Here is a 27,121-nt window from a genome sequence, read left to right as displayed (position 1 = left end):
GAGTGGGGCAGGTGTTCTGTTTTTTATCTCCTTATCATCCTCCCCAAGAAACAGAGGATGCTTTTCATAAGAGGCATTTACCTACAAATCTTGTTGCCTGGGTCACCATGTGCATCAACCCAGAACTCGTGTAGATATTTATTATCTAACAAGTCACTGTCTAAACCAGGAAACCCCACTGGCAGCAAATTCCTCATGCAGTTCATACATGCACACGCATAGACAGTTACCTTAACGAGGGGTACCTCACCTTGGTGACGTGAAAAACATCAATGTCCTCCTTATATTGCTCAAGGAGCCATGAGATCAGATCAAATATCCGATCGTGATGCTCCTCTTTGTGTAGCAGGAGGCTCATCATGGGACCAAGGGCTTTGATGATGGCCTGCTTGAGCTGCATAGATGAGATACAGAATTTATGTTCCTAAGAATTCATTCAATATCATCCAATGGGCACACCTTTTCTACTTCTAATGAGTGCAACTTCCTTTGTTCCACTGTAGGAACGGCCCTATCTCAATATTTCCTGGTAAAGAACCGGGATTCATAGGGTTGGTTTCAGGATTACATTCTAATGCACTTCACAGCTATACCAGGTAAAATATTCTCCAGATTAGTATGCATTCTCAGCCAACTCAAAACTGCTGTAATTCCACTGGGGTGAATGGACTTATACCAGGAATTAATTTAGCCCACTATCCCGTGTTCATCTGCACATTAGGTGCATAAAACTAGAAGCTATGTACACTGTGTGCAGACAGAATTTCCATGATGTGGTTTCATTATAAATATATGGGTTTTAGATGTTTTACATGACACTCTGTTCCATCCAAAAGGACCTACCATTAAATGCCATCATCACAGAGAGTGACAGACACATAGAATTTAACATTACAATTTCTGCTAAAGGTTTAGAAAGCCAGCAATTCTCACCTTCAGCTCCTCACATTTCAGCCAGTTGCTGGTCACATGACAGTAGAATGGAAGAATTGTATCGAAGAATCGCAATGTACCCATGCTGGGGAATGTGTTCTTATCCCAGTTAGTCAAATATAGATTTATTGCCCTGGACCATTTTTCCAGAACTGTATGGAAGGCGAGAAGACGGGCAATGTGAAACGGACATATTAGTAACGAGGAGAAGTTGCTTTATCAGTGAACTCACCCAGGCCTAAAGTTTACTACAATTCCATGGCAGCTACTGCTTAGTTCAGGACTACACGCTGAAATCCCATATCAATTTGGAGCTATTTCTCTTCCCCCCATTCCATGTCTTGTTTCTGAAAAGGCTTTTACATTTGCAGCTCTCTCAATCTTTTTTCAATTACCATCCTTTGAAGACAATTTTTTTCTCCCTTCCTTGTTACCTCTTAATTAGAGCTGGTTGAAAAAGCAGTTTAAATTAAATTAAAAATCTTTACTGATAGTTTTTTTTTTTTTCAAAATTGCAAAGTATAAAAATCATTGATATTTTTCAAAAATCAAAAAAAATTCAGCCACCTCTTTAGCTGCTCCAAAACACTGGCTGCACACTTCCTGATCAAAATTGTCATTGACATTTTTCAGGTTTGTTTTTCATCAAATTTGGAAAGAAAAATTATGGAAAATAGAATTAAAAATCAAAATATTTCAACCAGCTCTCCTCTGAATGACTCGCGTCCTCTGCAGTTATTGTTTAGTTAACCCTAACACTGTATGATTTCATCTTGAGTTACAGTTTGTCTGAAAGATGTTCAGTGCCCTTAACATCCATTGGCTTTACTGGGATTTGAAGGTATTGGGGAGCACTTTGCCCTAAAAGTTGGTGTATCTAGTGTCCTTGCTAAGAAGAATTAGGCCCCAATCCTGTTCTCTATGAAGTTGATGGCAAAATTCCCATTTACCTCAAAGGCACAGGATTAACCCCTTACTGAGCATCACCTGAAAAGCAAAGGAAGAGAGAAGTGGAGAGGAAGAGAAGATAGAGAAAGAGCATGAAAGGAGATGATAAAGAAACTAAGGAGAGAGAATGGGTGGAGGAGTGGGGAACAGGGGATTTTTAAATGTTCAGTAATGAAAACTGCTCCCTTCACCTCCTCCCCCAGGAGCCTCCTGGCAGATTGGCAGCTTCAGCCTTTGTTGTGTTGTGTGTTGTGTTTATTTTAAATGATATCCATGAGTCATAAAGGGCCTGAACTTACAAATGCTCAGCGCCTCCTGCAAAGTACGGAGCACTCTCAACTTCACTGAGTGCCACGGGAGCCAAGGAACGCAGCACTTGGTGCAATCCAGGGCAGGGAGCACAGTTCAGGGCCTGTTTGCAAACTTGGCCAGTCACTTCAATCTGTACCAAGACCCCCTCAATATCCATTTTGGGCACCTCCAGTAAGTGCTGCACTTACCACCACAAAATGCTTCTCTCAGCCTGCTGTCCTTGACTAACCCCAACATGGAGAACATGCGCTTCAGGGTCATTCCCACATAAGGGATACACTTAAGTGCTGCAGAAAAAGGCCAGAAGAGAAGGAAGAAAGATAATCAGCTGCTCTCTGCCTTCTTACAACACACGTAGAAACACCGTGGGGCAGGATGCTATGGGCTCCGAGGCCATTTTGTGCTGCGTAAGCAGAGCAGAATGGCTTTAAAGCAGCCATTGAAAGCCAGTGGGGGATTCACCCTGAAGAGGGGAATCCTCCACCAGTGTACAGCTGTGCCCGATGCCCAACTCACTCCCAGAGTAAGGGGAGAGAGCACTGGGGCGGGATGGGAAGTGGGGTGGAGAAGAGCTCCACTAGACCTGATCTTCCCCCATCTGATCCTTAAGGAACTTCAGTCAGGGACATAAGTTAGAGCTTGCACCTCCGTCTGGATAGCTCATGATCTGGAAGCCAAGAACTAGCAACAGCAGTTAATCTTGTGTCTCTCCCCAGACACACCCGCATGCACACACTCAAACAGAGCTCTGTTTAGCTGTAACATTTTTAGGTAGAGACAGTAATCCCCTGTCCTTAAATGAAAGACAATAACTTTGAAACAAAAGATGGAAGTTACCATACCATAGGCTGATGACAGGTTGCCCAGTGTAATGAAAGTAAACTCTTCAGGCAGCCCCAGTAGTTTCAGATGACACTGCAGCTCGTACATCACCTCATAGAAATAGCAGCGGGCCAGGGTCACTAAGGTGTTGCTGGCTGCCACTTTTAGTTCATTTGTTGCTTCCTAAAAAAAAAAACAGAGAGAGAGAGAGAGAGACTGAGGTGACTGAAGCCGGTTGCACTAACCAGAGTTGTTTATATGAGTCAAGTCCTTATTTCTGTGCATAAGTTGTGAATGAACCCTCCCAACTTTCTGTGGAGAGAGTCATTAGTCTTGGGGCTTTATACTGCTACTTATTGCGATAGTATCAGAGCACCTTCCACATAACATCAGGATCAATAATGAAATCCCTAGTAGACTACGGGAAAGACTTGCTCGTTAAGAAACCATAGGCCCGTCTCTGTGTCTGATATCATGTGCCTCGGGTCCTGATCCTGCAAAGCACTTAAGCACATGTGTAACTTTTGCATGTGAGTTCTCCCATCCTATGCATGTGCACAAGTGCTGTCTAGGACCTGGGCTTTGGTCTGGAGGGAGGTGTGGGCCTCTAACAGGAGAATCTATTTTTGTTTCAGTATATAGTTTACCCCCCCAAAAAAGAGTGTTTTAATTAGTTAAAGCTTTGGCTCCTTTGATTAGTATCTAGGGAGAACTAACTTACCTGAGTCTCTCTCATGTGGTTTGAGGCCAGGGTTATTATTTTGTTAAGTAGCCTACTCTCTAGGCCCCCGGTGTCCTTCTGTAATACTTTCTCCAGGACACAGTAAATGTCAACTCTGTCTCGCTGCGGACAAAACATAAAAGAGAATAAACAATTGGAAAAAGATTTTCTTGATGACCACACAGTAATTTGGCTAATAAGCCCCTGCCCTAAAGAGTTTACAATCCACACATGAAATGACTAGCCCAAGTCTTATCATAACAGAGCAGGTCCGTGGCCAGGAAGAGACCTCTACTTCTGAAGACAGCCTGAAAGAGCTGCCTATGGCAGATGCGGCCAAGGAATGACTATGAAGGAGACATGATAATACCATACACCTATCTGACGGGTGTGAACACCAAGGAGGGAGAGGAATTTTTCAGTATAATACATTTAGGTAAAAGTAGGAGTAATGGGATTAAACTAAAAAAAGACATACAATTTAGACTTTAATAACAGGAAAAATGCCCCAACTGTGAGACAGGTCTATTAGGCTATAACATAGTCTTCCTAGGAAAGTGGTGGAAGCTCAGTCATTAGGGGATTTTAAAATTAGTTTGGTCCCAAACAATGAAACATGACTGCTGGGAATTCTCCTGCATTAGCAGGGAAATGGACTGGATGCTCCGATAGGTCTTTTCCATCTCTGTCTCCTGTGAGTCTCTAAATCTATGTGACCTGCATGCCAAGGTCATAAAGCACTTTGGAATGTTCAAAGCCAATCAGATCCCTTGACTGGCTAAACATTCCAGTGGTTCTGCTTGAAAAGGACTGCTTCTGCCCACTGCAATTATACCAGACAGCTCCACTGGGGAGAAGCTCCTTCCCTTCATTTTTCAATGTACGGAGGATTTGTTTAATTGAAAATTGTCTCTGATAACTTATGAATACATAGGCACTATGTAATTCAAGTAATTAATCAAATTAATTAACATAATTAATTGAGTAATTCAAATAATTAAAGTACTAGGAGGCCAAGTTCAGTTCTGAACTGAACTGCTTATCTTGGCCTCCTAGTACTTTAATTGAAACTAAAATGCCGTCTGTGTTGGCCCTTAATAGAGAAATGGACATTGTTGGATGCAAGTATTAATAAATGGAAAAAGGGGTCTAAATATTACACCTAGGAGAATTCTGCACTACTGCGCACGTGCATAATTAATGAGCCTAGGATTTAGAGCAGGGAGTCAGTTCACTTGGGTTTTATTCACATTCTTTTACTAACTTGCTAAGTGGCGTTGAGCAAGTAACTTAATTCCCTGTGACACAAATCATCCATAAATGGGAATAATGCTTACCATTCTCACAAGGGTGCTGTGAGTCTTAATTCATTAGTGTTAGGTAAGTGCTTTAAGATTTTTGGATGAAGATGCTAAAGAAGGGCAAAGTATTATTGGAAGAGCTTACTGCAAGTCCTACAGTGTACTTTTACTATATCCAGCCCATGTACTCCACTGTGTGTAAAAGGACAACGCTCTCTTTTTAGAGCATTATATCATCCTGATCTGTAATAACAGCATTTTGTATTCTGAGTTTATGCCTGAGGACAGAAGGGTGAATATTGATTATACTGAAGGTGCGCCAGGCCAAGTTCTATACTGAATTACCCCCATGCATTCCCCTATACCCCCATGAAGTCAGGTAGAATTTGGTGTGGACATGTGGAAAGCAGATGTAATTTCATGAAATTGCCCTACCTCATCCTGTTGCAGTTTCTCTAGCAGAACTGTCACAACGCTAGCCAGCTTGGTCTCAGCTATAAAGGCAATCCTGAGGGCAATTTTGCCCTTATCTTGGTCATCCATATTTGCCAAGAGGGAAACAACCTCATTATAAACACCTGAAATTAAATAAAAGGATTCGGCTGGTTACCACTGATAGTAGAAATTGATGCCGGCCTCTTTAATTCACTGTCCAGTAAAGATTCTGCAGGACCCCAAACACTGTGAGAAATAGACCTGGGAATCATGTAAATCCTCTTCCTTGCGCATGATGACCAGGTTTGTTTGCTGAACTACCTAATGTGTTTGTGGGGAAATCATAATGAAGAAAATTTGCTCCTTTCAAGTAGATCCCCACGTAAAATAATTTTCCTTTCCCTCTTTACTATCATTTCAAGAGTTTTGATCGCATACAGAATAATAATTTATGGTCAAAATTTTCAAAACTGGGTGCCTAAACTTAAGCTCCTAAATCCATATTAAGGCACCTATGCCCTGAGTCAGCATCCTAATCACATGCTTAACTCTAAGCCAACAAAGAGACCTAAAGTTAAGCACATGTTTAAGAGTTTTGCTTAGCCAGGGCCTCATTTTCAAAAATCCTGAGCACCCACATGTATCTATTGGCTATGCTGGGAACTTTTTTGGGGCTCAGTATCTCTTGAAAATCAGGCCACTTTTTTAGACATCAGTATGAATTTAGAAGCCTAACTTTAGGCCCTCTGTTTTGAAGAAAGCCTTTAATCTTATTTTATGGTCGTTTAAATACTTGCAGACAAGACTCATGGAACAGAGTTCATCCGGTTGCCTGTAGAGGTCATAAAGGACTTTTCCCCCCATGTACAATTGACTAGATGTACGCTGTGAGTGGGGTCAGGTGGTTCCCTCCAACCTTCACCTGAAGCATAAGGGATTGACCATAGCAGGAGAAGGGACACCTGGTAAGGTGGACCAGTGCTCCAAGATGGTTCAGAGAATCTGTTTCCTTAGATGTCCTGCTCACATGCTCAGGGTCCAACTGATCTCCAGAGTTGTGGGTGGGAAGGAATTTTCCCCTGCTCAGATTGGCAGGGACCTTTGGGTGGGAGGATGGGGCACTGATCACCTGCTAGGATCATTTGAGTATATCTGACCTATTCAATTCTCTACCATTGCAAGGGCCTCAGGCATTGGTGGAACCGCAGTCTCTCCTGTTCTCTGCCTATGGCACACAACAGTTTAGTCTCCTAAAGACTGAAATGTTTTAGTCCAAGACAAGTTTTTGGGTTCAGTGTAGGGTTGCTAGGTGACATTTTAATGGCCTGTGAAATACAGGAAGTCAGGTTAGATGATCTAATGGTCCCTTCTGGCCTTAAACTCTATGAAACTATGAAATAGCTGATATATTAAAAAAATCTGGATTTTATCTCCCACGTATCTCTTAGCTGTGGGCAGAAATTCTCCAGGAGACTTAATATTTAACAAGAGCTCTGAAATGCCATATTTATCTGTCTCCATTGTAACAGCATTCCAAAGCATGAAGGAGGAACTAACAAGATTTCCCCTTCCCAGGAAAGACTGCTTGAGGTTAGGTGATTGCCCATCCTTTATGCAAATTGCATCCTTCACTTCTAACACCTAGATGCAAACTGAATCATAACTATCCTACATTGCCCATCTAGCTGCAGTAATGATAATGTTGGATTAGGAGCACTAGTATTGCTAAGAAATGTGACCCCATGCTTTCTTATCCTGCATTTAAGATATTAGCAGAGCTCCATTTAGACAGCTAGAGGAGAAGTCCTTCTGCATTTTTTGTTCTAATTTCCCCATCTCTGATGGATTCCACAGCTAGATGTTGGCTCCATGGATGCAGAAGACACAAAATGAGGACCCATAATAAACATAAAACAACTGGGAGAAAAGAAGGAAGATCTCCCCCATAGCATTCAATAGAAACTCAGATTCTCAGGAAAGTTTGCAGGTCCAGAGGCAGTGGGCCAACTCCTCAACTGGTGTAAATCAACACAGCTACAAGGAAGTCAACAGAGCGACACTGGTTTACAGCAGCTGAGGTTCTGGTCATAGAAATGGAGAACATTACAGCTAATCTATCTGTATCCCTATGCTTTCTAAATGTGTTTGTGATTATAGAATGGATATAGAGAATACAATGCTGACCCTTACCTCTGTCGGTTACCTCCTGCTCAATCACAAATTTATTCATCTTTAATACTTCCTCCAGTCTGACCTCCAAAGAGCTCCAGTACTGATAGGCAGCTGACCTCTCAGTCAGTCATGTCCAGGCTAACCAGTTAAGATTATGCAAGCACTATTATGACATCCATGTGACTGTGGCACACCACATAAACTGTTGCTGACCAGGTATGTGCTGTAATTACATGGTCAAGATCCTCAAAGTTATTTAGGCTCCTAACTCGCACTGAAATCAATAGATGTTAGGAACCTTAATACATTTCAATATCTGGGCCCATACAAGGAAGCAGTCTAGTGGATGGCTAAATTTGCTCCTGTGTCGAATTTCTCCTTCTCTCTCCATCATTTTGAATTTTGGTTCGGTCCCCCCTCACTTTCCAATATTGGTTTAAACTGAAAATCTGCTCCTGCTTGAATTTATATAAAATAAAAGCACCAAAGAAAGAGAAGAAACTGCCTTGGAGAATGCACAGTGACACTTGAGTGTGGTTGGTTGGTTGGTTGGTTTCCTTTGCTTTTTAATTTGGTTGATCAAAAAGCCAGATGAAACCTTATTGAACTGTATTACAAATATTGATTTTATATTGGTTTACAATGAATTGAAATTTATACTTCATTTCCATGTCCTGCCAAATAAATCAATGACATTAATTTTTATTGTGTTTAATACAGTGTGGTGTCATATGTATGGCCATATGTAGAGCCAATACTTGATTTTGGAAGTTATGTTGCCTTTAAAGCATTCAGAGTGATGACACTCTTTGCAGTAAACCATATGGAAAAAGAATTCCAATTACATTTGTCCCTTGCTATGCATAACTTATTTTGTGCCTTTCTACCCTTTCTGCTTTTGTCCTTACACATATATGCTATTCTTTTGTACTCTGCCTTAGTAATTTGTCCACTAGTGCACATTTAATGTTGAGACTAATCACACATATGCACAAGACATCACCTACGATGCAGGACAGGTAGTGCAACTTGTGCATTATTCAGTTGCAGCGCTTACTGTAATATAAAATTCACCTGTTATCACTATAGGTCTCGGTGAGAAGATGCACAACTGGTAAGCTGTGACTCTTACCGATGCAGGCTGTCTCTGTGTTTAGCACTTCAACATGCAAGTTCTACACTAAAAAAGCACACTTTTGCTGGAAAAATGAAAGACATGTTTTGCTACCAACTTCAACCTAGGACATGCAACATCTGTATTGGTGCATACCTGTTTAACTGGAATATGCATGCTAATACAAGTTGATTACTGTAGCATTCAATAGTGGCACTAGTACAGAGCCTGTTCAGAAATATGCAACACCTTTCTTGGTCAAATGAGTCCTGTTCTAGTTACAAGGTTTATAGGCTTGTACAAATTTTGGAACTGCAGTGTTGATTGTTGCTTAAACATAAAGAACATAGCATTCCTGAGTTTCCCAGGTATGAAATACAAAACAATGGTGTGTTCATTTTTGAAAGATGCTGCAGAGTGCACAATTACATCATTCACAGGCCGCATGTGCTTCACAAGCTTGTATTCCACAGCATTTGGAAAATAACTTAAAAGATGATGCTAACGTTAATACTTTTTGAATTTCCCACATAGTCAATAGCCCCGTTGAGGGGGGGGGGGTGAGGAAGATAGAAAAGCGTATGTTTGTACAGGTAGTCGTTTATTTTTATAATGTACTGCATGATAATATAAAGAATATGCCTAAACAGTGTCAAAGTTGTGGGGACACAGACAGCAGTCAAGAACATTAAATCGAAGGATGATGTTTTATCTTTAACTCATACTTAGAAAAGCTGGGCCCAGCAGAGCCATTCTAGCAGCTCTTCCCTGCTCCTCAGTATAAGGGGTCTGGGTGGGGTGGAGCGGAGTAGGCTCCGGCTGTTCTTGGATGGCTCAGTGCAGCTAGAATAGAAATTGAAGCACCTCTGAGGCTGCTCTTTTGTATAGTGGGGACTGGCCAGGCCTGTGAGTTTGGGTGGCACAGAGATGGCACAAAGAGCTCTTTTTTCCCAGCCCTGTGCTAAGTGCAAAAATGAAGACACGGAATCAGTCAAGGTCTTCTTTAGATCCATTCTGAGCTGTTTTTAAATTAGGTTTGAGACAAAACATATACATGTTTTTTTCTTATATAGAATTTAAAATACGTATTAATGACCAAACAGCTCTGAATTGCTCTCAAGTGAACCTGAGTTCATGTTTTTGAATTGATTATTTTTTTGTCCTGTGGTTCATTCAGAAGTCTTGCCAATTTGTCGCATAAAAAGTGCACAAGGCAAGACCTTCAGAAACTCTCTTGGAAAGTAGTGACTCTTGTCACCAGCAGCAGCCTTTACTTCAGTTTAATATTTCCCTAATTAAACAAAAATCATTTCTTGATCAGTGCCATTTTTATTGGGTGATGTTTTTACAGTGATCTAAGCTAGAACAGGTCAGTTATCTTCCATTTACGAGCACTCGTAAAAAAAGTACAAACGAAAATTTCAAACTATGAAACAGAATGTGATCCCAAGCTGGATTCCTGGACAAAGTAGAACCCCTGTCAATAGAAATTCATAATAGCCGTGCTGCTCACACCGCTCACAAGAGAGCAACAGCTAGTGCTGCCTTACTGCCACTAACCAAGACATTTTCTGCACCTTGTTTAATCTCTTTCGGGTGGGAAAGGGGGCTGAGGTCTGTGGAGGTTCCCTTTCTTTGCCAGCATTAGCAACCCGCCAGGAGTAAAAAACTGCACCAGATTTATGAAATGAAGGAGGATTTTGCCCCAGAAAATGACTGCTCTCCGAGTGGATGGTTCATCTGGATCTGAGCAGACTCCAAATACTGATACCTATATCTGCACGGTAAGTCAGGGCAGCCCTGGGCAGAAGTAGCACTAGGCCAAAATTTTAGGTGGGGGCTGTAACTTGTCTCAGCTCTATATGCTAGTGATTCTCCTGAAGTCAAGGCAGTTACTCTGCATTTACACAAGTGTAGCTGAAATCAGAAATTGCTTCTGTGACTTCCTGTTGCTAGTACCCATTTAAAATTTCCAAACGGTTGGTGCAAATTTTACATGGTGAGTTTTGGAATAGTTGCTCTTACTTGATCCTGGCCACCAACTAAAATCATAGAGTCATAGAATATCAGGGTTGGAAGGGACCTCAAGAGGTCATCTAGTCCAACCCTCTGCTCAAAGCAGGACCAATTCCCTCAGCCTTTTTGTGAAGCCTAAAAATATTCACCAATGAAAAGCTTTTAAACTGGTGTCTTTAAAAGCAGAGTAAACACAAAGATTGTGGCAAAAAACTGGGGTCAGTGCTCTTGGTGCCTTTTCTATAATTGTACCTGTTTTTTAATTACTTCCTTTCACTACCAGCATTGAATTACAATCTATGTGTTATATAGCTCTTTATCAGAACTCTGTACAGTTGTGAACTGCTGCTTTATGACCTGATTCAATAACAAAAAAATTGTCTGGCTCCCACGCTGTGACCGTGGAAGCCTCAATCTCCATATATTTAATTGAAATGGAACTTTACACATTAAGTATTCCACATAGAAAGAATGGGAACAGAATTTGAAAATAAACTCCTTTGGAATGAACTGGAATGCTCTGTATTAATACTGGAAATACTCTAACATTTTGAAATATAAATGTTTGTCCCATTAACTGGCATTATGACAAATATAATTGATCTTTTCCCAACAAGAGTAATGACCTCAGTGGAAACATTTCAACCTCTTATATTTGTACTTAAAATTTTCAGTAAAATACAGAGCTATTTCAAGTTACCCTTCCAGATCCATGGGCCTGGTGGTGTATCTACTCATAAAGACCCTGATAAAGCAAAATATTTACACACATGCTTAATGTTAGCCATATGAGTAGTTCCATTAACTTAATGGGAATACTCATGCTTAAAGTTAAGTATATCCTAAAGTACTTTGCTGAAGAGAGTTGTAACCTTTCAGTGAATGTGACCACTGATTAGTTAAAAATGTTCTCCCATTGAAAAAGCTTTTCTGCTTACCCCTTTCTTGACTGTGGAACTTATTTCTGATAGAAGATAAGTAAGTGCAGCTTTCTTGGATAATCGGGATTCCCAAGTGCCAGGAGCAGGATGACCTTCTGCCTCCTGAATATGGAATTGCTCCTTTGTGTAACACCTTTGACATAAGTAATACCGTGTGAAAGAAATAAAGTCTATAACATGACCTCCTTATATGGTTGCACGCTTACAGCAGTTCCACACAGTAGTTAGTGCCCAGCAGGGGGTCCCCAAGACTTGCATGTAAAACTAGTATCGATGTCTCTTTTTTGTAAGTTTTATTTTTGTAACTGTGCATGTAAAGCATCACTGAATCAATGGATCTGTTGAAGAACTCAGCTGCTGGAACCATGCAAAATGTTTTGAATTGCCCTTAAAATATGGAAGATGTTTTCTGAATGCTTTATATTCTTTCTGCTGTAAATTAAAAACAAAAAATTTCCCCTTACTAAGTGTATTTCTTTTAACTTCCATTTTAATCAAGAAGAAGCTGAAGATTCCTCAAGTAATTATATATATCCTGGTAAAGTATGGATCTGTGTCACACACTTAGAAGACCTATTGTAAACTCACATAGTCTCTTAACTGACTGAATTTCAAAGGTAGACAATTTTTTTAAACAAATTCTGCTTCTAGTGTGTGTACAGCTCCCACTGGATTCGATGGGATCCATGTACTCATGTGAGAGGAGAATGTGGTCCTTAAAGTCTATAGTTAACTGTTTCAAACGAGGAAGCTAGGAAATAGGGAACACAGTTATCTAATCAAAATGATCAACAAGAATTAAAAACATGAAGTCACTTGGACCTCTCAGCCTTACAGCAGAAAGGTAACCAGTTTCTCTCACTCTGGGGTCCCCTCTTGTTCATGTTGCAAATGACAATTTTGAGCAAGATGGATACAATTCACAAAAGCTTAGAAAATCCAACTGTGTTTAAATGTAGGGGGGCAAATTCATCCCCTCTCTAGCTCAGTGGTGGGCAACCTGTGGCCCGTCAGGGTAATTCCAGCCACTGGGAGCTGCAGACGGCCGTGCCTGCGGATGGTCAATGGAAACACTGTCTCGCGGCCTGCCAGTGGATTACCCTGACAGGCCGTGTGTGGGCCACAGGTTATCCACCACTGCTCTAGCTCTTCTAAAGCTAAGACTATTCAGCAGAGCCTTATACGGAGATTAGAATCTGTCAAATAATTTATTTTAAATACTTCACAAAACACCTCGAATAAATCATGATACACATATATTTGTGAATTATTTGACCAAATGTGTAAGATGATAGAATACCAGTGAAAAAAGATGTCTAATAATGTTTTTGGAAAATAACTCAAAACTGAGCAAATAAATTATTCAATTGATATTATGATAAATTCCCCTAAGGATGAATTTGGCCATTTTAACCCGAGTATGAGAGTCGTAATGAGAAGTGCAATTTCTGTGTGCACTTACAAAATGCTGACCAGGGGAATAGTTAGTTTTCCATTAAACAATAACGCTCCTTCAGAAAAAGCAATGAAATGTTACATCCAGGAAGATTATAAATGCATAATTTTTATAACCGAATAAAATTAAACAGAAAAAACTAGAAGAACACGAGAAAGTAGGAAGAAATATTTGACCAGCACCTAGCCCAATGGAGCCCCAATTTTGATCAAGACCTCTAGACACAACTGTAACACAAATATATAATGAAATATATTTCATCGAGCTATTTTCAACTTTCTGAGAGCACAATACATTCTGTACTTCTTAAATAAGGTACTGTCTGTGAGGGCAGAGACTAAGTCCTGAGTTTCCAACAGAATCCACGAGGCAGTGTGTAATAAATTCCAGAACTCTACGTAGAGGGACAGAATAAAAAGTAATTTTAAAAGTTCCATGAGGCCTTTAGAAATAAAATCCAAAAAGTCACGTTTAACAACAAGGCAGAATTAATTTCTGGTTAATGCATTTAACAGGCATATAAATGGCTTTGAACCAGAGCTGGATAATGTTGTAATATAGTAAACAATTCTTCCTGTCTTTATAAAGCTATTAGAGCGCGCGCGCGCGCGCGCACACACACACACACACACACACACACACATATCTATCTGTTGTGTAAAAGTGTGTGTCATTAATCTCATGATTAACCCATTCAACATATGATAGTAATCAGAGTAAGAACAGTTCCAGGTCAGAGTGTGGCATTTGGATCCTATATTTACCCTAAATTTGCCAACCACCTAGCGGTTGTCATGTGTCCAAGGTAAAAGAAGCTTTGCCATTAACATCGCCAGAAACAGGAGCAGGCCCTTAATGATTCAGTGAATGGGACGTAGGCTCCTAAAAGACCTAGGCATCTTTGAACTTTTTACCCCATTACAATCCATATCCAGCACAAGAAAAATGTACAGGTCAATAATAAAAGATACAATTGGTTCATCCCAGAAAGTGAGTGAGTTAAAGTTCCAGCCCCATCCCCCACTTCCTGAGCTGTCAGTCTGGGGAACTGCACAGTCAAGCTCATGAGTGGTCGCTGGACTCCCTTAGTCAGCACTAAGTCAGCCAGCTCGAGTGCCCCAGAGTCCACGGCTTGCGTCACACCCCCATCCCCCACACCAATGGCCCTGCCCTGAAGGGACCCATCTAGGGGCAGAGCGGAGCTCAGGCTTTGTAGCCCCAGCGTGCCAGTCCCACAGCTGGCAGGAACTAGACTGAGCCCCGCTCCACGGCCACCCACCACTGTCAGACACTGCTCCCCTCGGACAGATTCGAACCCGTGCCGCAGAGAGGAGAGACACCCCCTCACCCCACCCCCCGGCCAGCCCAGAATATTATTATTCATCTTACATAGCGCTGTCCAGCAAAACACTTCCCAAAGGAGGTCAGTGTCATCATCCCCACTGTACGCATGGGGAAACTGAGGCAGGGCGCAGGGACGGGATTTGCCCAAGGTCACCCAGTGGCAGAGCCAGACATAGACCCCCAGTCTGCTGCTTCCCTGTTCAGTGCTTTACCCACTAGGCCACATTGCCTCCCTTGACTCTGTGGCCATAGCTCGGGAGCTGCATTCCTCCCACGCACCACCAGGGGGAGCCATGAGATGTTTAGCTTTGACTGTCCCAAGCGTGGGGAGGCATGTCCCACCCCGGGTCCCACACAGGTGCCTCTGTCCAGAGTGTGTGGCTGTCTGACTCTTCCCCTATCCCATCGGGGACACGGTGGCCACGGGGCACAGAGGGCGACAACCCTAGACGCTGTGCCAGAGGGAGGGAGCCTGGCCTGTCCCCAGTCCTAACAGCCAAGCAGCCTGGGGGTCCCGTCCCCTCTCCCGTTCCTCCCCCCAAAACTGACCCTGCTGCCAGGAGTAGGGGGGAAGGTTCCTTGTTGAGAAGAGCAGGTGGAGCTGGGGGCAGCAAGCTGTGGGGGGCAGAGTCTCTGGGGGCAGCGAGCTGCTTCTAGGCCTCCGTGGGGGCCTCATGGTCGAGGGCTTGGAGATCATCCAGGAAGTGCTTGGGGGTCAGGATGTGACTGGAACCTGGGGGGGGGGAGAGAGGTGGTTGGCAGTGGTGGGCACAGTGGGGTGGGCATGAAGCTGGCATCACCAGCTCCCCCATCCTTGCAGCTGGACCCTGCTCTAGGGACTTCTGAAAAGGAAGTGATGTGCTACCCTATCCAGCCAGAAAGAAATGAGGCTCTCAGCCAAGGATGTCTTTTGGCTCACGCAGGAAGTTCGCCATAGTTTTGATATAGAACTAGAAACCCCTGGCAATTGTGGATTTCCACATAGCAAAGCTCATTCTCTGTCAGAAACCAACTGGAGTCACGCAGTTAACACATTGGCTCACAAGATAGTCATCTTTGCAAGATCAGGTCAACACCTGGGAAATATCACAGGTTTCCTGCAACGAATCTCAAGATGATAGTTCAGATCACAAGAAGGACAAACGATGAAGACATTCTAGCTTTTGGTTCATACACTGAAGCAGACAAATTTACCCTTTGCCCACACAGCACTTCCATGTGTCTTCCCTCTGTCAGGTTTCCCAAGGTCAAAGGAATGGTAAAGCTGCTCTATACAAGAACCATACCTCATCTACGTGGTGGTGTGTCTGCTCAAGGTGACGGTTACTGCCAGAGGCACTACTTGAGCTTCCAGGGCCACTTGTTGACCTGCAGTGTAGAGACAGTTACACTAGGATATCATACCGTTAATTACATTTATATACCACCTAGAAGTATGCTTGGTAATTTGCAAACAAAGGGTATACAAACCAGTGACTATAAATGTAAACACCAATGGTCATAACAAAGAAAGGTGGAACATTCCCAAGGAGCTAATATGCAACAGAAGAAAGAAAGTTCGATTTCTTTTGCAGTGGAGGAGTGAAGCTTAGGCAGCAAGCTTTAGCCATAGAATTCAGACAGTGGTTCCAAACTTACCACTAACGAATGGCTGCAATGCCACTGGAGATCCGAGAAGCAGGTGGGAGAGAGAAGAGCGGCACTATAGCTCAGAGCATAGTGTATTGTTGCTCTTGATTGACCAAGAACATGGGTTTAGGGATCCCCCCCTCTTTGAAATAAAAAGCAGATGAGCTTGTGTGCACTATTTTCCCTTGAAAAAAAGAACAGGAGTACTTGTGGCACCTTAGAGATTAACAAATTTATTAGAGCATAAGCTTTCGTGGACTACAGCCCACTTCTTCGGATGCATAGTCCACGAAAGCTTATGCTCTAATAAATTTGTTAGTCTCTAAGGTGCCACAAGTACTCCTGTTCTTTTTGTGGATACAGACTAACACGACTGCTACTCTGAAACCTGTCATTATTTTCCCTTGGTTGAATTTGGGAATTTAAATTCTTTTTGGAAGCTACTGAACTCAGAAAAAGATTGTGTCAGTCACTGGAAGCATGCAACATTCGCTGCTTGTTTTCCTAAAAGTTCACCACTGAATAGAGAGGCAGGGGCCAGTACCAGATATTTCAGAAGAAGGTGCAAGAAGCACTGTAGAGCAGTGGGACTCAACCTTTCCAGACTACTGTACCCTTTTCAAGAGTCTGATTTCCCCCAATGAAAGAAAAAGAACAGTACATCTACAGTTTGTACACATAAGACATCTACAACAGTGGTTCTCAAGCAGGGGTCTGGGGCCCCCTGAGGGGGGCCGCAAGGAGGTTTCAGGGGTCCACAAAGCATGGCCAGCATTAGACTTGGGGGGTCCAGGACAGAAAGCCAAAGCCCCACTGCATGGTGCTGAAGCCAAAGCCAGAGCAACTTTGCATGGTGGGAGCCCACTGTGGCATAGGGAACTGGGCAATTGCCTTGCTTGTACCCTCAATGTCCTTCTTGGCTTTTATATGCAGAAAAACAGTTGCTGTGGCACATGGGCGCCGTGGAGTTTTTATAACATGTTGGGTGGGCCTCAGAAGGAAAAAGGTTGAGAACCCCAATCTAAAATATATCCTGTATTTTGGCTTTTTATCATTTGCCTGCTGTACCACCTTTCAATATTGATTATGAACACAATTCTAAATAGGACACTGAATTTATATAGAGGCAACAGGATATTTTCTGTCCTATTCTCTATCCCTTTCTTAATTATTCCCAGCATTCTGTTCGCTTTTTTGACTGCTGCTGCACATTGAGTGGATGTTTTCTGAAAAACATCCACAATGACTCCAAGTTTTCTTTCTTTGAGTGGTAACAGCTAGTTTAGACCCCATGATTTTATATGTATAGTTGGGATTATGCTTTCCAATGTGCATTACTTTGCATTTAACAACATGAAATTTCATCTGTCATTTTGTTGCCCAGTTACCCAGTTTTGAAAGTGACTTTTGTAGCTCTTCCCAGTCTGCCTGGGTCTTACCTATCTTTAGTAATTTTGTATCATCTGCAAACTTTGCCACCTCACAGTTTAGCTCTTTTTCCAGATCATTGATGAATATGTTGAATAAGACTAGTCCCAGAACTTACCCCTGGGGGACACCACTATTTATCTCTCTCCATTCTGAAAACTGACTATTTATACTACGCGTTGTTTCCTATCTTTTAACCAGGTCAAATGACAAAGGATGAATATAAATAAATAACACAAGTAGGTAGGGACAAAATTAGAAAGGCCAAAGCACAAAACAAGATCAAACTACCTAGAGACATAAAGGGTAACAAGAAAACATTCTACAGATACATTAGAAGCAAGAGGAAGACTAAGGACAAGGTAGGCCCATTACTCAATTGGGGGGTGGGGGGAATAATAACAGAAAATGGGGAAATGGCAGAGGTACTTAATGACTTCTTTGTTTCAGTTTTCACCAAGAAGGTTGGTGGGGATTGGACATCTAACATAGTGAATGCCAGTGAAAATGAGGTAGGATCAGAAGAGGCTAAAATATGGAAAGAACAAGTTAAAAATTACTTAGACAAATTTGATGTCTTCAAGTCACCAGGGCCTGATGACACGCATCCTAGAATACTTAAGGAGCTGACTGAGGAGATATCTGAGACATTAGCTATTAAGACGAGAGAGAATCCAGATGACTGGAAAGGGTCAAATATAGTGCCAATCTATAAAAAGGGAAATAAGGACAACCCAGGGAATTACAGACCAGTCAGCTTAACTGCTGAACCCAGAAAGATAATGGAGCAATAATTAAGCAATCAATTTGAAAACAGCTAGAAGATAAGGTGATAAGTAACAGTCATCATGGATTTGTCAAAAACAAATCATGTCACACCAACCTGATAGCTTTCTTTGACAGGGTAACAAGCCTTGTGGGAGGGGGAAGCGGTAGAAGTGGTATATTTTGACTTTAGTAAAGCTTTTGATATTGTCTCACATGACCTTTTCATAAACAAACTAGGGAAAGGCAAGCTAGATGGAGCTACTATAAGGTGAGTGCAAAATTGGTTGGAAAACCATTCCCAGAGAGTAGTTATCAGTGGTTCACAGTAAAGCTGGAAGGGCAGAACGAGTGGAGTCCCACGGGGATCAGTTCTGGGTCCGGTTCTGTTCAATATCTTCATTAACGATTTAGATAATGGCATAGAGAGTACACTTATAAAATTTGCAGACAATTCCAAGCTGGGAGGGTTGCAAGTGCTTTGGAGGATAGGATTAAAATTCAAAATGATCTGAAGTAAATAGGATGAAATTCAACAAGGACAAATGCAAAGGACTCCATTTTGGAAGGATCAATCAGTTGCGCACCTACAAAACGGGAAATGACTGCCTAGGAAGGAGAATTACAGAAAGAAATCTGGCAGTTGGAGAACCACAAGCTCAATATGAGTCAATAGCGTAACTCTATTGCAAAAAAAGCAAACCCCATTCTGAGGTGTCCTAGCACAGGGGTGGGCAAACTTCTTGGCCTGAAGGCCACACTGGGGTTCCGAAACTGTATGGAGGGCTGGTGTAGTGTACTAAATTGCTCCCCGTAGGAATGTGCTACTTACAGTGTATTACTTATGGCTGCCAGTCCTGGTACTCTGAGGGGTATGGTAAGGGGGCAGGGAGCTAGGGGGTTGGATAAGGGGCAGGGAGTCCTGGGGGGCAGTAAGGGGACAAGGAGTTGGATAGGCATGGGAGTCTCGGAGGGACCTGTCAGGGGGCAGGGATGTGGATAGGGGTCGGGGCAGTCAGGGGACAGGAGGGGGCAGTCAGGGATAAGGAGCAATGGGGTTGGATGGGTCGGGAATTATGGGGGGGGCAGTTAGTGTGTGGGGGCCAGGCTGTTTGGGGAGGCACAGCCTTCCCTACCTAGGTGTAATATATTAAATTGCTCCTCATAGGAACGTGTACTTATGGTGTACTACTTACGGCTGCCAGTCCTGGTGCTCCCTAAGTAGCACATTCCTATGGGGAGCTTGCAGCCCGGCCGCCCCGAGTACTGACTGCACAGTGAGCTAAAGCTGCGGGGGAGGGGCCAGGGGCTCAAGGGCCAGGCAGGATGGTCCCGCGGGCTGGAGGTTGCCTGTAGTTTACCCACCTCTGTCTCAGCAGGAGTGTTGTAAGCAAGACACGAGAAGTAATTCTTCCATTCTACTCTGCGCTGATTAGGCCTCAGCTGGAGTATTGTGTCCAGTTCTGGGTGCCGCATTTCAGGAAGGAAGTGGACAAATTGGAGAGAGTCCAGAGAAGAGCGACAAAAATGATTAAAGGTCTAGAAAATGTGATCTATGAGGAAAGGCTGAAAAAATTCAGTTTGTTTAGTCTGGAAAAGAGAAGACTAAGCGGGGACCCGATAACAGTTTTCAAGTACATAAAAGGTTGTTATGAGGAGGAAGGAGAAAAACTGTTCTCCTTAAACTCTGATAGGATAAGAAGCAATGAGCTCAAATTGCAGCAAGGGACATTTAGGTTGGACATTAGGAAAAACTGCCTGTCAGGGTGGTTAAACATGGGAATAAATTGCCTAGGGAGGGTGAGGAATCTCCATCAATGGAGATTTTTAGGAGCAGGTTAGACAAACACCTGTCTGGAAGGGTCTAGATAATATTTAGTCCTGTAACGAGTGAAGGGGACTGGACTAGATGACCTCTCAAGGTCCCTTCCAGTTCTATGATTCTATGGGAGATATGATAGAGGTCTATAAAATTATGAATAATATGGAGAAAATGAATAAGAAAGTGTTATTTATCCCTTCACACAACAAAAGAACCAGGGGTCACCCAATCCAATTAATAGTCAGCAGGTTTTAAACAAGAGGAAATACTTTTTCATACGGTGCACACTCCATCCGTATAACTCATTGCCAGGGGATGCTCTGAAGGCCAAAAGTCTAACTGGGTTCCAAAAAGGATCAGGCAAGTTCAGGAGGATAGGTCCATCAATGGGTATTAGCCTATATGGTCATGGATGGAACCCCGTGCTCCAGGTGTCCTTAAACCTCCTTAAAGCTGGGAATGGAGGATGGGATGGATCACTTGCAACTGCCCTGTTCTGTTCATTCCTTCTGTAGCATCTGACACTGGCCATTGTCAAAAGACAGGATATTGGCTTAAATATTGGGTTATAAGAACTAGGGGCCACCAAATGAAATTAGTGGGCAGGAGGTTTAAAACAAATAAAAGGAAGTTCTTCTTCACACAGTGCACAGTCAACCTGTGGAACTCCTTGCCTGAGGAGGTTGTGAAGGCTAAGAATATAACAGGGTTTAAAAGAGAACTGGATAAATTCATGGAGATTAAGTCCATTAATGGGTAAGAAATGGTGTCCCTAGACTCTGTTTGTCAGTGGGTGGAGATGGATGGCAGAAGAGAGATCACTTGATCATTACCTGTTAGGTTCACTCACTCTGAGGTATTTGGCATTGGCCACTGTCGGCAGACAGGATACTGGGCTGGATGGACCTTTGGTCTGACCCAGTATGGCCAGTCTTATGTTAAATGGACCATTGGTCTGAGCCAATGTTATGCTATAGCTTCAACAGAAATTATGGACTTCCTGCATTGTACTAGCCAAAGAACTGCACCAAGTCAGACTAGATGATCAGAATGGTACCTTCTGGACCAAGATCATGTTTGTTGTAGCATCTATTTTAGGAGAAATCTTTGAACTATCCTCTGATTCTCTCTCTCTCTCTCTCTCTCTCTCTCTCTCTCTCTCTCTCTCTCATTTTAAAATGCTTTAATACTTTTTTGACTGCTCAATGTACTATTGTCACTATAAACACTCTCTGGTAGCTAACTTATAGAATGAATACTCCATCATATTATATGCCACCTTTTAAAAACAGCACCAAATAACCAGGTTCCTTTAATTTGTAAAATAAAGCAGTACAAAACCAAAATGAAATAAACAACCCTACAATACCTCTCCCTGCCTCCCAACTGGTGAAGCCAAAGAAATAAAAGGCTTTTTTTTTTTTTTTTTTGCTGGTATATTTTAAAAGGCTCACTGAATCACTAGCTAGTGGCTCTGAAGAGTTCCTATGTTCATTTTTAAAACATTGGCGTCTAAGCAGAATCACAGAGCTTACCATCCCTGCACACTATAATCTAGAAATAAAGAACATTCTGCTTAATTTGTCAACCTAATATGAACTGACTAGTTAGCACTGAAGTCATTTAACAGCACAGCATCAAGCCGTCTGGAAGAGCCACAACCCACGATTTACCAGTTCTATGAACAAACAGGAGTATAGAAATTCCCAGATTCCTTTCACTGGTGCTAAACCTTTAAAAAATAAAAAAGCAGCACTGGTCCTTTGATAGGGGAAAAAGTCCCCAAACACACTGCCCACAAAAAATTGAACAAGAGCTAGTGCCATTCATCTTTTACTCCTTCCTAACCTGTAAAGGCAGCCCTTCCCGAAGTCACATCTATCACCCTTAAGAGGCATACAGCACAAAAGCATGAGTTTTCTGTGACTTAGTAAACCCCTTTCAACTCAACAATCACTGAGAAACAGAGAGGTAAATTAATGCTACTGCATGTGAGGCTTCCTGCCTAGAGGTAGAAGAGAGAACACAGCAAGTAGATGACAGCAGCTGCCACGTTAGGTGGCAGGACCCTGTGTGACACACTCGGGGGTGCAGATCTGACTCCAGCTGAACTGCCACACGCCCGCAGCAGCAGCAGGTCTGCTCCACACACTGTCTGTACAGTTTTCAGAGTAGCAGCCGTGTTAGTCTGTATCTGCAAAAAGAACAGGAGTAATTGTGGCACCTTAGGGCTGGTCTACACTGGGGCGGGGGGAGAGAATTGATCCAAGATACGCAAGTATCTTGGATTGAATTACCTGGGGTCCACACGGCACGGGATCGCGGGGCGCGGGGTCCACACCATCGACTGCACTACCGCCGCTCTCTCTGGTGGAGTTCCGGAGTAGACAGTGAGCGCGTTTGGGGATCGATATATCGTGTCTTAACGAGACTCGATATATCGATCCCAGATAAATCAGTTGCTACCTGCCGATACGGCGGGTAGTGAAGACGTACCCTTAGAAACTAACACATTTATTTGAGCATAAGCTTTCGTGGGCTACAGCCCACTTCATCGGATGCATAGAATGGAACATATAGAGAGAAGACACATATACATACATACAGAGAATATGAAAAGGCGGGAGTTAGCCCATTTTTACTCCTACAAAAGTTTTTTTTTCTCCTGCTGACAATAGCTCATCTTAATTAATTGGCCTCGTAGAGTTGGTAGGGTAACTCCCACCTTTTCATGTTCTCTGTATGTATATGTATCTCCTCACTATATGTGCCATTCTATGCATCCGAGGAAGTGGGCTGTAGCCCATGAAAGCTTATGCTCACATAAATGTGTTAGTCTCTAAGGTGCCACAAGTACTCCTGTTCTTTTTGTCTGTACAGTGGTTGTGACTTGGGGCCACCTGACCCAGCCCGGATCCACCTGGGCTCCAGTCCCCGAGCTCCGCCGCGGCGCATGGTGGTGCGTGCCCAGTCCCCATGCCCGGCTATGCCCCCCGCAGCCGGCCCGGCAGCAGCGGGGGGAGCGGGCAATGCCGCGGGCTACCGCGGCTCATGCCCACACACTGCAGAGTGTGACCGTTGTCCCGGCCACACCCTGCCCGGCCCTGCCTGTGCAATGAGCAGCGGCTCAGGGACACACCCAGGCCTGGTCTGTCATGGGGCCTTCACCCCTCCACCGCGCCCCGCGCCCACCTGGCGCCCGCAGCCCCCCGCAGGGCCACCTGGGATGGGGGCACCGGGCAGCGCCCCGTGGCCTGACCTCCCGAGCTCCCTGTGAGCCTGGCCCGGCGGCGGCAGCTGGCACTGAGACGCCGCAGGATCCCCTGTATTCACATGGCGGTGGCAGGTGAGGGGCTCGCTGCGGAGGGCAGCGCAGGGCGAAATTGGGCGACTGGCCCTGAACCAGAAACCGCCGCGACTCCCGTAGTTGGCTGCCCAGCTGTAATGGTCCAGAGGCGGGGGTTGGCCAGGCCCCGCCCACAACACCTGTTCCTGCGCGTTGCGCGCCCGCTTGAGTAACTGCGCGCGCGCTTCTGCCGGCCCCCTGGTGCACGGGGGAGGCTCTATGTGTGCTGGGGGCGGGGCTTAGGGGACTCGTTTCTTCTTGGGTCTCCATGGTAGGGGGTGGGGCAGGTTCCTGTGTCTCTCTGAGGAGGGGGGCAGGTTCCTAGGCATCCCTGTGTGTCCCTAGGGAGGGGAGCACGTGGGGGGGCAGGTTCCTGGCTGTCCCTGGGGAAGGTGGGGGCAGGTTGCTGAGTCTCCATGGGAGGGGAGGCAGGTTCCTGTGTGTCCCTAGGGAGGGGAGCAGGAAGGGGGGCACATTGGAGGGATGGGTGCCTATGCCTCTCTGGAGACAGGGTGCAGCAGGTTTCCAGGGCAGGTGACTGTGTATTTTTGTGGCACGGTGGTTTCTGCATGTCCCTGTGAGAAACCTGTCCCCCTCTGGTGCTCGGAAAATAAATCCATACCGAGTTAGCTCCAAAGTGCCCTGTCGCGCCTATTGCCTCCTCTCAGCATTCTGTGGTTGCTTGGCCTAGGGCTATAAAAGTTACCCTGGATAGCAGTGGGGGGACTGAGAGCCACACCAGGGCAACCTGAATCTCTCCATACCTGCTTCCAGAGGCCAAGGCATCCTCCATCCAGCTGCTCCAGGTCATTTCTGAGGAGTGGCTACCAGGAAGTGCCAACAGATGGAGCGAGGCCTCATGGGCATAAATGGGGGGACAGAGTTAGGCTACAGTGAAGTTGGTCTTTGCACGGCTATGCAGCTGAACCTTACATCGTGCTGATGCCAAACCATTCTCTTACCTCTCTTATATCCAGCATTCAGGCCCAGACTCCATCCTCTCCCAGCATGGCAGCTGCTGGTGGACGTGCATCTAAAGAAAGCACCAGCAACAACTGTTAATTTCCTGACAAGATTCACAATAGCGACATTTTCTCTCCTGGCCTGACGCTTCTCCAAACAGCACATGAAGAGATTGGTCATGACACTAGTGCTGTAAACAGGCATCTGTCTTCATTCCAGGCTCTTGGCTGAAGCTTTCCCATTGTGTTAATTATTCTTTGCCAACTGACTAATTCAGCGCTAACTCTTCTCTTGATCTACCGTATCTATTGATTTCGTCATTCCAACTGATTGGATGTGCCTATAAAAGCTAGGCTAGCCTACTGGGCTAAGATTCATCCCAGTTCCTGTAACTGAGTAATCACTCACCTTACAAGAAAAGGGTGCTGACAGGACTTCAATCCAGGTTGCAGAAAGAAGACGTTTATATTCTAAGAGAACAGGAGTACTTGTGGCACTTTAGAGGCTAACACATTTATTTAAGCATAAGCTTCCGTAGGCTACAGCCCACTTCATCTGATGCATAGAATGGAACATATAGGAGGAAGATATACATACAGAGAACATGAAAAGGTGGAAATTGCCAAACCCATTCTAAGAGGCTATTTAATTAAGATGATCTATTAGCAGCAGGAGAAAAAAAAAACTTTTGTAGTGATAATCAAGCTGGCCCATATCAGACAGTTGACAAGAAGGTGTGAGGATACTTAACATGGGGAAATAGGTAGCCTCTTAGAATGGGTATGGCAACTTCCACCTTTTCATGTTCTCTGTCTGTGTATATATATATCTTCCTCCTATATGTTCCATTCTATGCATCCGATGAAGCTTATGCTTAAATAAATGTGTTAGTCTCTAAGGTGCCACAAGTACTCCTGTTCTTTTTGCGGATACAGACTAACACGAGTGCTACTCTGAAACCTGTCATATTCTAAGAGCACATCCTACCCTATATACCACTACAAAATGGGGAATAACTGTCTAGGTCACAGCACTGCTGAAAAGGATTTGGTGGTTATAGTGGGCCACAAACTGTACATGTGGTCAATGTGATCCAGCTGCAAAAAAGGCTAATATGCTTCTGGTTTGTATTACCAGTAATGTTGCATGTAAGACACAGGAGGTAATTTTCCTGCTCTAGTCAGCACTGCTGAGGACCCAGTTGGAGTACTGTGTCCAGTTCTGGGCACGATAGTTTAGGAAAGATGTGGACAAAACTGGAAGGCATCCAGAGGACAGCAACAAAAATTCTATGAAAACCTCCCCTATTAGAAAAGGATTAAAAAAAACCCTGGGCAACGTTGAGTCTTGAGGAAAAAAAAGACTGAAGGGGGAAAGCTGGTAATAGGCTTTCAGTATGTTAAGGCGTGCTATAAAGAGAACAGTAATCAACTGGTCTCTAGGTCCACTGGAGGTAGAACAAAAAGAAACGGGCTTAGTCTGCAGCAAAGGCGATTTCGATAAGATGTTAGGAAAAACTTTGACTATTAGGGTAGTTAAGCTCTGGAAACACCTGTCAGGGATGGTCTAGAAGATTTACTTGGTCCTGCCACAGTGCAGGGGACTGGATTTGATTACGTCTCGAGGTCTCTTCCAGTCCTACATTTCTATGATTCTGTGATCCCTGAAACACAGAACTTCAGGATTTTCCATGCGCTTTTATCAAGTCTTTTTGCATTCTGTCATGCTTTTGCCTTCACTGTAAGCTTTTCATTACTAGATTATTTAAAAGAGATACTAAAGCAAGTTGGTACTTTTCTGTTGTTGTCTATTTGAGCTGGTTTGTTCAGTCATTTTTTTAGAAAGAGTAAGGGATAACTGTGGGATACTGGCCCCTAATTCAGCACTCAAGAAAGCTAATATTCTAGGTGTTATATGAGGCTGTGAGTGTTGGCTGAGCACAGAATCAGCACCCACTAGTGTACTAGGTACCTCCTAATTCACTCAAAAGATATGATTCCTGCCCCAAGGAGCTTACAGACTCATTTTTAACATGACACAAGGAGATGTTAATAAGAGAATGGTAGAGGAGGAAGGATGGGGCAACATCAGTACGAGAACAGTTTCATATGTCACTGGCTTTCTAAAGCGTTTTGGAGCTAACCGCAGTAGGCAAATAGCAACATCAAATCAAATACTGATTCTAGCTGAAGCGTTTGTGGTGTCCCTCAACTTCAGGCCACTACCTCAAAAAATTGGTGGGTGCTGACTAAGGGAGTTCAGCTACCACTCATGAGCTTGACTGTGCAGTTCCCCAGAGTGACAGCTCAGGAAGTGGGGGATGCAGCTGGAACTTTAACTCACTCACTTTCTGGGACGAACCAATTGTATCTTTTATTATTGACCTGTACATTTTTCTGAATAGGGATTGTAATGGGGTAAAAAGTTCAAAGATGCCTAGGTCTTTTAGGAGCCTACGTCCCATTCACTGAATCATTAAGGGCCTGTTCCTGTTTCTGGCGATGTTAATTGCAAAGCTTCTTTTACCTTGGACACATGACAACCTCTAGGTGGTTGGCAAATTTAGGGTAAATATAGGATCCAAATGCCACACTCTGACCTGGAACTGTTCTTACTCTGATTACTATCATATGTTGAATGGGTTAATCATGAG

Source organism: Chrysemys picta, chromosome 4, assembly GCF_011386835.1.
Source record: "Chrysemys picta bellii isolate R12L10 chromosome 4, ASM1138683v2, whole genome shotgun sequence".
NCBI classification, from domain to species: domain Eukaryota; kingdom Metazoa; phylum Chordata; order Testudines; family Emydidae; genus Chrysemys; species Chrysemys picta.
This window is presented reverse-complemented; position numbering follows the sequence as displayed.